The following is a 10,540-nucleotide window of genomic DNA, read 5'->3' on the forward strand; positions in this document are numbered from 1 at the left end:
TGAAAGCCTCGTGCGAATCCTCGTATGGATGTTTCCGAAACGTGTGTAGTGTTTCGCAGGACGACACATGGATGAAGACTAGTGCGTGGCACTAAAGCAGCAACTTGCAAAACAAAATACAACAACTATTCAATGTAAGCGGTTCCACGAGTGGCATTCACAAATACCGTACCGTTCCGGCTTTCTTACTTTTCGACCAAAGCGTCTGACATGTTCACCGTGTACCGCAGGCGAAGATGTTTCCGGCGGCGGTTGCAACGGATCACTTGGGAGAGCTTCCGTTCCGTTCTCCTCGGGACCGTCTGGGACAGTTTGTGCAGTAGAAACAGTTTCCGTTCTCCTCTGTACCATCTAGGCTAGACAGAAATTCATACTCCCCGTCCCTGGAATCCGAGCCTCTGTTTGGCGCCTGCTTGATTAGCGCTCGCCGGTTTCGTTCAATCTGGCCCCCGCTCTCCAAAACCACAATATACGAGCGTGGCCGCTTTGCGCGCTGAAGCACCACACCTTTTCACCTGTAGTCCTTGACCCAAACAGAATCACCTGGCACCAACGGGAACATATGTCGGGCAGCATGCCGTCGATCATAATGTTGCCGCTGAGTCTCCCTGAAAGCTGCGTCTTTTTCCCTTGCTTCTTTGAGATTGGGGGTCTTTGGTGCCAGCTTCTTTGGGTGGAGAGGCAAGGTAGTGCGAAGGCGCCGCCCCATGAGTAGCTCTGCTGGCGTTTTTCCTAGGGGTCCCGGCGTGTCCCTGTACGCTAACAAAGCCAGATGTAGGTCACCAGATTTTAGCAACAGCTCTTTCACCGTTTTTACCATTCTTTCTACTTCCCCATTTGCCTGCGGGTACCTAGGGCTAGACGTCACACGTTTGAATCCATAACAGTTCGCGAACTGGCTGAACTCCTGGCTGACAAATTGAGCCCCGTTATCGGTTACCAGCGTTTCCAGTATACCGTGAGTAGAAAACACCTTCTTGAGATGATAAATAACTTCTGTGCTGCTAAGAGAGGACAGCGGACACAATTCTGGAAATCGAGATAAGTAAACAACTATGAGCAAGTAGTTACAGCCTTTCACATGGCAGATATCCGCGGCAACCCTTTGCCATGGCCGAAAAGGTGTCTCGGTCGGGATCATTGGCTCGCACTGCTGGAAGCGAAATTGGGAACACGTGCGGCAGTCGGCAATGAATACCGCAAGCTGAACGCTTAAACCTGGCCACCACACAGACTCCATTGCCCTTGCTCTACACCTTACAACACCCTGGTGGCCCTCATGAAGCAGTTTTAACATTCTGCTTCTAAGGCAGTGCGGCACAACAATCCGAGTGCCGTGCATGAGGACACCTTTACATACGCTCAAAACGGCGCGATCTTGCCAATAGGGCCTCAAAACGGCCGATAACGAAGGTAGACTAGGCCACCCCTCACGGACGTAGCGACACAACGTACGACAAGTCTCGTCCTTCGCCTGTTCTTCGGCTACTAGCCCGAAGTGTTGCGACTCACTCAACTCAGATAACACGCCGGCAACGTAACAGTTTTCATCGACCGAAAGAAAGTTCTTCGTCTTTTGGCCTGCCACTGGTGCTCTGGAGAGTGCATCAGCTATTTCGAGATTTTTGCCCGGGACATACTGCACCTCAAAGCTGAACCGCATTAGCCGCATTCTGAACCTTTGAATGCGAGGCGGAACCAGATCAAGTGGCGTCTTTCCTAGCAAAGTAACCAACGGTTTGTGGTCTGTTTCTACAGTAATCTGCAGTCCACGCACATAGCTTTCGAGACGTTCCGCGGCCCATGTTATAGCTAAAGTCTCCTTTTCAATTTGCGCATAGCGCATCTCAGTTGGTGTAAATGACCTTGAGACGAAAACAACTGGCCGCTTTTCTTTATTCGGTTGTACTTGCAGTAAAACTGCTCCTAGGCCGTACGACGAAGCATCTGCCGAAATAATCGTTGGACGTTGTGCATCAAACTTAGCCATACACCTATCTGAGCAGATAGCACTCTTCACGCTATCGAAAGCTATCTGCCGAGGCGCTGCCCAGACCCACTCAGTGGTCTTTTGCAGCAGTTGACGCAAAGGCGTCGTTTGCTCAGCCAAATCTGGAATGAATCGTGAACAATGATTAGCAAGACCTAAAAATCTGCGCATTTCTGCAACGTTCGATGGCGGCTTTAGATCTGCAATTGCACGAACCTTCGCTGGATCCGGGCGTATGCCATCTTGGCTCACGCGGCACCCAAGAAAACAAAGCTCTTTTACACTGAACTGGCACTTTTCTTTGTTTAGGGTCACACCATTTTCGGCCAAGCGTTCCAAGGTGCGAAACAACCGTTCGTCGTGTTCCTTCTGAGTAGAGCCAAAGACAAGGATGTCGTCCATTAGGTTCACTACGCCCGGAATTCCCTCAAGAATCTTGCACATTTGGTTTTGGAAACACTCCGGAGCCGAAGTTATGCCAAAGGGCAGCCGCTCAAAACAATAACGGCCAAACGGAGTAATGAAGGTTGTCAGCGGCCGACATTCCTTTGCTAACCTCACTTGATGGAAACCAGAGTTTGCGTCGAGTTTGGAAAATTTGACAGCACCGCTGAGCAACCCGAGTGTCTCATCAACAGTGGGGAGCAGAAACCTTTCGCGTTGCACCGATTTGTTTAGTTGAGTCAGGTCAACGCATATTCGCACTTGTCCTGACGGCTTCAAGACGGGCACTATGCCAGCACACCAGTCCGTAGGCCCTTGAACTTTACGAATGACCCCATTCTTTTCCATCTCTTTCAGCTCTTGTTTCACGCCATCTCGCAGCGGGATTGGTATGTGACGAGCAGTGTGAATGGCATAGGGCACGGGATCTGGTTTAAGACGAATACAGTATTCGCCTTTCATGGTCCCCAGACCGCGGAACAAGGAACCAAATCGCGTCTGCACTACCTGATGAACTGATGCTTCGTCCACAAATTTAACTATTCCCAGGGCTTCTATTGCGGGTAAGCCAAGAATCGCATTGCTCACTGAATCGACAACGAACACATCCTGTCTAACCGAAGCACGCTTCCACAGAATGTCGGCAGTAAACTTTCCTTTCAAGTTCAACCTGTCACCGCCTGGTCCCATCAGAATAACATCCGTAGGCTGTAGTACCTTCGGCAGCGCTGGAAACGACCCTGGGACAACATTTACCTCGGCTCCCGTGTCAACTTTCGCCGAAACAACGGCACCATTAATAGCAATATGAACAAAGCGAGCCTTTGCAGATGACACAGCCAAATCTCCCACGGAAAATGTTACACAGTTCACGTTCGGTTGCTCACCTCGAGGACTGCGGATGCCTACCTCTGAAGGCCATGTTTCGGGTTCCGTGGTCCTTTGTGTCCGTGAGCAGACAGCTGCGAAATGTCCCCGGCGCTGGCACACGTAGCCCAGTGCTCCTCTGGCAGGGCACGACGACCTCGAATGAGGGCCCCTACCACAAGCGGCACACGTCTGCTGATCCGGACGTCTCTGGTTCGATGTCCGCCTATAAACAGTGTCGACATCAGCCCTCGTCAGGGATTCATGCACTGCGCGGTCCACAACGCGCCGAAGATCCTGCTGCTGTCGCTGCACCGCTTCTTTCAGGCGTGCCTTGGTGAGAGCACTTTTTAGAGTCAGCGCCGCATCCATTTGAAGAGCTTCCGACAACTTTGCGTCCCGTAGTCCAACTACAAACCGGTCTAGAATCATCCGCTCTTTCATCTCTCCGTAGTCGCATCTATCAGCCAGCGTATGTAACTCAGTAATATACTGATCTACAGACTCGCCTGGTTCTTGGTGGCGGCGATGGAAGCACGCACTTTCGTAGACTAAGTTCCTTGTGGCGACAAAATGGGTGTCGAACTGTGTCTTCACCACGTCGTATTTCTTCGAGTCTTCCTCGGACAGGTTTAAAGTCTTGAAAGTGTTGCGTGCCTGTCGTCCCATCATGTACAGCAACGTACGCACCTGAGCCTCTTGAGTTCGCTCATTAAGTCCTGAGGCGAATCGGTAGTCATCGAATTCTTGTATCCACCCAGGCCACTCGGACGTCTTGTCGAAGTTGAAGCTCGCTGGCGCTGTACCAAAAAAGGCTGAGACGAAACCTTCGTTTCTTCCGACATTTTCTGGCTGTTATCCGGCTGGTATACGATGCTCCTGGCGGCCGGCCACAGGCGGTAACCTTACGTCTGCCCTGGGTCCCGTATAACCTGGGCAACCACTTATGACACCATGTAGTGTTTCGCAGGACGACACAGGGATGAAGACTAGTGCGTGGCGTAACATTAAATAAGAACCTTAGTTGGACTAGTCACGTCGACAAAATTTGGGCTGCTGCTGCAAGGAAACTTGGCTTCCTCCGCCACAAATTAAAGTCTTCCCCACAGTCCGTGAAGCTATTAGCATACAACACGTACATTCGACCTAAACTTGAATATGCTAGTGTGTCATGGGATCCATTTCTCAAAAAAGATATACATTCACTAGAGATGATACAAAGAAAAGCAATCCGGTTCATTTTCAACAGTTATCATCGGAATGCTTCACCGTCCGCCATCATGTCTGTAAATAATATTCCATCCTTGGAAAAAAGAAGAGCACTCGCTAGGTTAAAATTTCTTTTTTCACTTTATCACCAACAGTTCAATTTCTCTTCCAAGGACTACCTGCGCCCACGCTTAACCCGGCATACTAGGAACGTTCATGACCACAGCCTTACGCCGTTCTTTGCCCGTACAAACCTTTTTAAAAACTCTTTTTTTGTTCGCACTATCGCTCAGTGGAACAGCTTGCCAGCTCTGGTCTTTTCTGCGCGTAATGTTCATGATTTTGAAGAACGCTTGTCCCCTATCATCTGAGTTCTGTTTGTAATCCTACGTCTGGTGTTTTATAATATTTCTTCCTGCTTTTTTTTTCTTTTTGACAATGTTGTTCATACAGCAACCTTTTACTTTTGACTGCCTTTATGTTGATCATTCAGGTGTTTTGTAGTGTTTGTCTGTTTTCTTTCTTTCTTTTTTGTAGTTTGGTGTGATCTTTGGCTGTTGTTAAATTGCCCACTCTGCTTGGCCCTCGGGCTGCAGTATTTAAAAAAAAAAAAGCCCCGTTTATTGCAACCTGACAAGTATATATACAGACACTGAGTACGACACGCATGCGCCGAGCATCACAAGAATACACGTGCACTTGCTACGATAGATACTATCACACGAAGATCGATAACGCCACAACGTGACCAGTTTCGTTTGCAGCTGGCGGTTGATGGCGGTATCTGCAGCAGTCGGCAAGCCAGACGAGTTAGCGGCTGGCTGGTGCAAAGGCCTTGCCACCAGGTAGATGGGGCCACGTGCTTCGCTGAAGACCTCTGTCTTGGACCAAATTCCTGCGGTTGTCCTGTACTCTGCTGCGTTGTAAATCAAGAAGCTAGGCTTGTATTTAGCTAAAACCGCTTACGTTCACGGCAGCCTGTGTTATTTATGCCATGTCTGTAGAACTTTAGAATTTGCAGCCATTTGTTCTACTTCAGGCGTGAGTTCAATTATTAGTGGGTTTTTAAGTCAAGCCTGGATCTGACCTGGCCTTCAAGCCGCGTACTCGCAGAACGAACGTTTTAAAATCACTACCTCGCACCGGCGATGACGACTGCTCTCCAATCGCTCAACGATGCACGCTGTAATGGTTTTCAAAGCAAAAACAAAAACCTAAACTGAAAGCAAGCAATCATAAAACCTTGAAATTGCAGTGTGAATGTTCCGATGTTTCTTTCCATTTTTTTCTCGTCTGAAAAAAAAAAACGGAAAAAGAACTGTTTTTTTTTCCAATATTGCTGTGTTTTTATCAGGCCTTCACACCTGCAGATCTGACGTTCCCCCACCGTTGTCTTGCCTTGGCGCCGTCGTGGCGACGGTGGCGGTGCCATTCCCCTGCGGTTAGGGTGGGCAGCAACCGCGTCGGGGCGGCACAGAGCCACCCCTTCATGTCTTTATCCCACTATGGGACACAGCGATGCCAGCGAAGGGATTATCTTTAAAGGGGCCCAGAAACACAACCTTAGTTGACTGTTTTGCCTGTTGATCGCATACAGTGAGTTACAATGGTGCTATTAGCGTCGGTAATACCGCGTATATACCACTTTTTTAATATTTTAATGTCCTCCCAAAAACAAATTCATGGCTCTGATGGTGTCCCCACACAGTGGCGGGTTTTAGCAGCGGATATGACATCACCTAGCGCGAGCTTGATGATTGGATAAACAGTAAATATACTGCTAATTGTGTGAATAAATAGAGACACATTTTGTCACCTGTCGGTGTTATATTAGATCAACAAAAACAACTTGTTCGTCTTAGATAAAAGCTCTGCAAAGCAAGTGAAATAAAAATACACCGCCAGTGGCTCTGGCATGGAAACGACGCTGCCAGTCTCAGCAAGAACGAGTTACAGAGAGCAGGCAGCCATGGAGTGCAAACTTCCGCGACGTGCTCTGGCAGGCTGTTTTGATTGGTTGCGCCAGGTGCCGTCATTGGGAGAGCGAAAAAGGAGTGGGAAGCGCCGCCAAAATCGAGTTGAGAGCAGAGTTTTGTTTGCTTGTATTTTGAAATTTCTTCATTGAATAACTCCCGTTCTTGTGCATCGATTCCTGTAATTCTTTTTAAGTCAGCCGCCGCGGTGGCTCAGTAGCTATGGTGCTCGGCTGCTGACCCAAAAGACGCGGGTTCGATCCCGGCCGCGGCGGCTGGAATTTCTTTGGAGGAGAAATTCTAGAGGCCCGTGTACTGTGCGATGTCAGTGCACGTTAAAGAACCCCAGGTGGTCGAAACTTCCGGAGCCCTCCACTACGGCGTCTCTCATAGCCTTAGTCGCTTTGGGACGTTAAACCCCATAAACCAAACCTTTTTAAGTCAGCATCTGTGTGACATTAAGAATCCGCCTGAAGTATAGCCGGTATCCCCCCAAGCAGTGTTTCGCAGCCCCTTTAAGGAACGAAACAGCGCAACTAATACGAAGGACCAAGAAAAGAGACACGAACACGCGTTGACTTACAATCGACTGTTTTAATCGTAAAACCACATATAAAAAATCTCTAATCGCTGCGTCACAGCCTCACGTCGTCATCGCAAACTACTAACATAAGAAGAAAGGAAAAACCCTTGGCGAAAAGTAAGCATCTATAGGCTCCCACGCTTTTCCAACGGATATATCTCGCGCTTAGACAAGACCATCGAAGTGCTGCTCACACATGAGTCAACTTCTGTGCAGATATGATACGCCTCTACTACTTCCCGTACTAGTTGGTCTGTATGGCGATACAGCACAACACTGTTGTCAAAGACCATACAGACCAATTATCAATTATCATATCTGCACAGAAGTTGACTCATGTGTGAGCAGCACTTCGATGGCCTTGTCTAAGCGCGAGATATATCTGTTGGAAAAGCGTGGGAGCCTATCGATGCTTACTTTTCGCCAAGGGTTTTTTCTTTCTTTTTATGTTTGTAGTTTGCGATGACGACGTGAGGCTGTGACGCAGAGATTAGAGATTATTTATATGTGGTTTTACGATTAAAACAGTCAATTGTAAGTCAGCGCGTGTTCGTGTCTCTTTTCTTGGTCCTTCGTATTACTTGCGCTGTTTCGTTCCCTAAAGATGCAATACCAACTCGCCCACTATGCTATGTTGCTACAAGGGATTATCCCTTTTGTTGCCTTGACAAGCAGCGCCCACCAGCCGCCTTGTCGGAGGTGTCCGAGGGCGGAACAAAGCCCCTTCCCCGAACTGAGTAATGAAGGCCAATAACCCCGCTCGTGAAATGCCCGGCCAGGTGCTTTGACCTTCCTGGACACGCCGCAGCGGGATATCTCAGCCGACGACCCTGGTACCGAAATCAGTATCCCTCGCACAACAATCTCTTTCATTTCACTCCTACACACTGCCTGCTGTCCTTTATTTTGTGCTGCCCCAGCTCAGGTGCTTCCAGCAGCGGTGGCAGATGCTGGGGCTAGCAACAATCTTTTTCCTTAAATTTACCATCTATAATTAAAGCCATTTGCTACTCCCATAACACTCAACATTCACATCATAGCATCTATATCGTTCGCCATTTATTTTTCAGCCACAAAGCGCACAAAATTTGTTGTAAAAATAAAATGTAAATAAAAAAGTCCTAGTTCTATTTTGATTCTTGGTTCCTGGAATCCTGGAAATGAAACCGCCAACCTCATAGCCGGAGGTTCTTTAAACAGAAAAGTTTAGAGCACCAAGCATTGCTCTAAACCCCTCTCCTTGTTAAAACGTTTTGATGATGATGAGGATGTCGTTTCGAGCGAAAAATTGTACCTTGAAATCCACTTTTGCTGAGGTGAAAGTCGGATGGCGACGCATGCGCGCGCACGAACTCGATCACAAACGGAAGACCCCAAGCAGAGTGAATGAACATCTCTAGAGACACTGCTGTCCTGTCACGCTTTTTTTGCGCTGTGTACAATGGAATATAACGATCTAGAAATCCATTCAAAGCAAAAGCCTTTATAACGACTCATTAATAACCTCCAATGCTAACCTCAGGCACAACCAGCACACTGTTGAGAGTCGACGAGCTATCGCCGCTTCGTTGCTAGCTGAAGCTCCGGACATGTCTCAGCGAGCTTGACTCAACAACCTCAAGCAATAATTTTTTGCACCATGCGCACTGCAGCACTGAAATTAAAGCACGCTAGAAAGAAAACAGCAGCAGTTGACCCACATGCGAATGCAAAGCTGTACGTAATCCCACATTCCAACACGGCAACGGTATCGCACAGATCATAGACGGCGCTGCGTATGCAAGATGGCAGCGCCCCAGTCGGAGTCTTATTCCATGCTAAAATCGAAAGTAAGAGCAAAAATAGAGCGGAATGAGAAATAGCCTGCACCTGCGGAGCATCAACAGACTTAAACCAATAAAAAATAAAAGAACAGGGATCATGTGGCCAAAAGTCGAATTTGGTGGAAAAAGCCCTTGAGAAAAATAAAATAGAGCACGGTAGCCTCGTATCCTAAGGGCTCAACGAGCACAGAGGGATGATGAATACTCGCTAAGCTTCTTTTATTGACGGATATTAATGGGGGTGCCAAGCAGGAAAAAAAAGAAAAAAATAATACTAATAATAATAAATAGAAAAAAAATGATACATGCAAAAAAGAAAAAAGATGACATGACAATTTACTAAAAACAAAAAAGTGACTTGATTATTTACAAACGAAAAGGAAAAGAAAAAAGAAAGTAGAGAAGAGAAAGATGCAAGATGGCAGCGCCCCAGTAATTCATTCCCTTAAATAGGCATCGGCTCACCCCCTGTTTCAACCTGTCTCCTGAAGGTATCATGAGCGTTGCGAGCTCGTACAGAGGTTGAAAGAACGCGAATAGAGAGGCACGTGTGCAGGATGAACCGGCGCATGCCTCTGCACGCAGCTCAGTAGTACGGGTCAATGACCGAAAAAAGATTGGTGGGGAGAGGGTCCATGCAGCCGTCTTGCTTGCAAGTGTCATTTGGCCTTCAGTGGACGAGCATCAGGGAAGGAGGCCTCTTCTGCAAACTACTGCGACAAACCCCTCCTCCCTCTAACTCCCTGCGAGAGCCAAACTGACCAAGGACGCACTGTAACTAATCTCTTCCTCCCCCTCACTCTCGCTGAAGCAATGTTTGAAGACTTTATTTGCCATCTACGCGCCTCGTACCCACCCAGCATTTGTCCCTGTTTCTACGCCACCCCCGCTCAATCCCCGCTCGGGCTCCTGCCGCTCAAGTACTTTTTTTTTTTTTGCCCTCTTTTGCTATCTCTACTTCATCCCTTTGCTCTTCTTCTGCTTGAGAGGGGATATTTTTGTGTTCATACTTTGCGCCCACCTCTTTCTCCTTTTCAGCATATTCACTCTTTCCCTCCTTCCTTCCTCCTTTTCTTCCGGAATACTGCTGTCACCATAAAAAAAGGTGACGTAGAGGGTGAAGGAGAGCGAGAGTGAAGGGAGGAAGAGGGAACACTTAAGAAGGCATGTCCTGGCCGCCTGGGGTACGGCAGACTCGTTGAGCGCTCGGCACTGAGCGGACGCAGAAAGCATCGCTATGGAAAGTTACGTTTACACGCTGGTCGGATTCTGCGGCCGACGAGAGCGGAAACCCTTGAAGTTCGTCGCCCCGATACCCTTAGATCAAGTATGCAGTGCCTGTGGGCTGATTCCCAAGACGCTGTCAGTGCTTCCCTGCATGCACGAGTTGTGCTGGTCGTGCTACGACCAGTGCGCAGACGTTCCCGGTAGTATCATGTGCCCTCTGGACGGATGCTGGCACCTGGAAATCGACGTCGACTGGGAGGAATCCTCCTTCGATATCGCCGAAAGAGAGGTAAGCGAAGATGGCACTGACCCTTGGTTTTAGTATAGTGAACTAGATTTTAGAGCGCAGCTCTTCGGCGCCCGTTTCTGCGTGTCGCGGCGTCGCCGTCACCGTTGTCCGCTGTGATCAACAGTGGCCACCTTA

At 48.4% G+C, this 10,540-nt stretch overlaps 1 pseudogene; it reads right to left on the reverse strand.

Annotated features, from left to right (window-relative positions):
* Positions 1-250: 250 nt before the first annotated feature.
* Positions 251-9,752, reverse strand: LOC149329138 (uncharacterized; annotated as a pseudogene).
* Positions 9,753-10,540: the final 788 nt, after the last annotated feature.

Source organism: Amblyomma mixtum, chromosome 9 (assembly GCF_055824585.1).
Source record: "Amblyomma mixtum isolate Tamu chromosome 9, ASM5582458v1, whole genome shotgun sequence".
Taxonomy (NCBI): Eukaryota; Metazoa; Arthropoda; class Arachnida; order Ixodida; family Ixodidae; genus Amblyomma; species Amblyomma mixtum.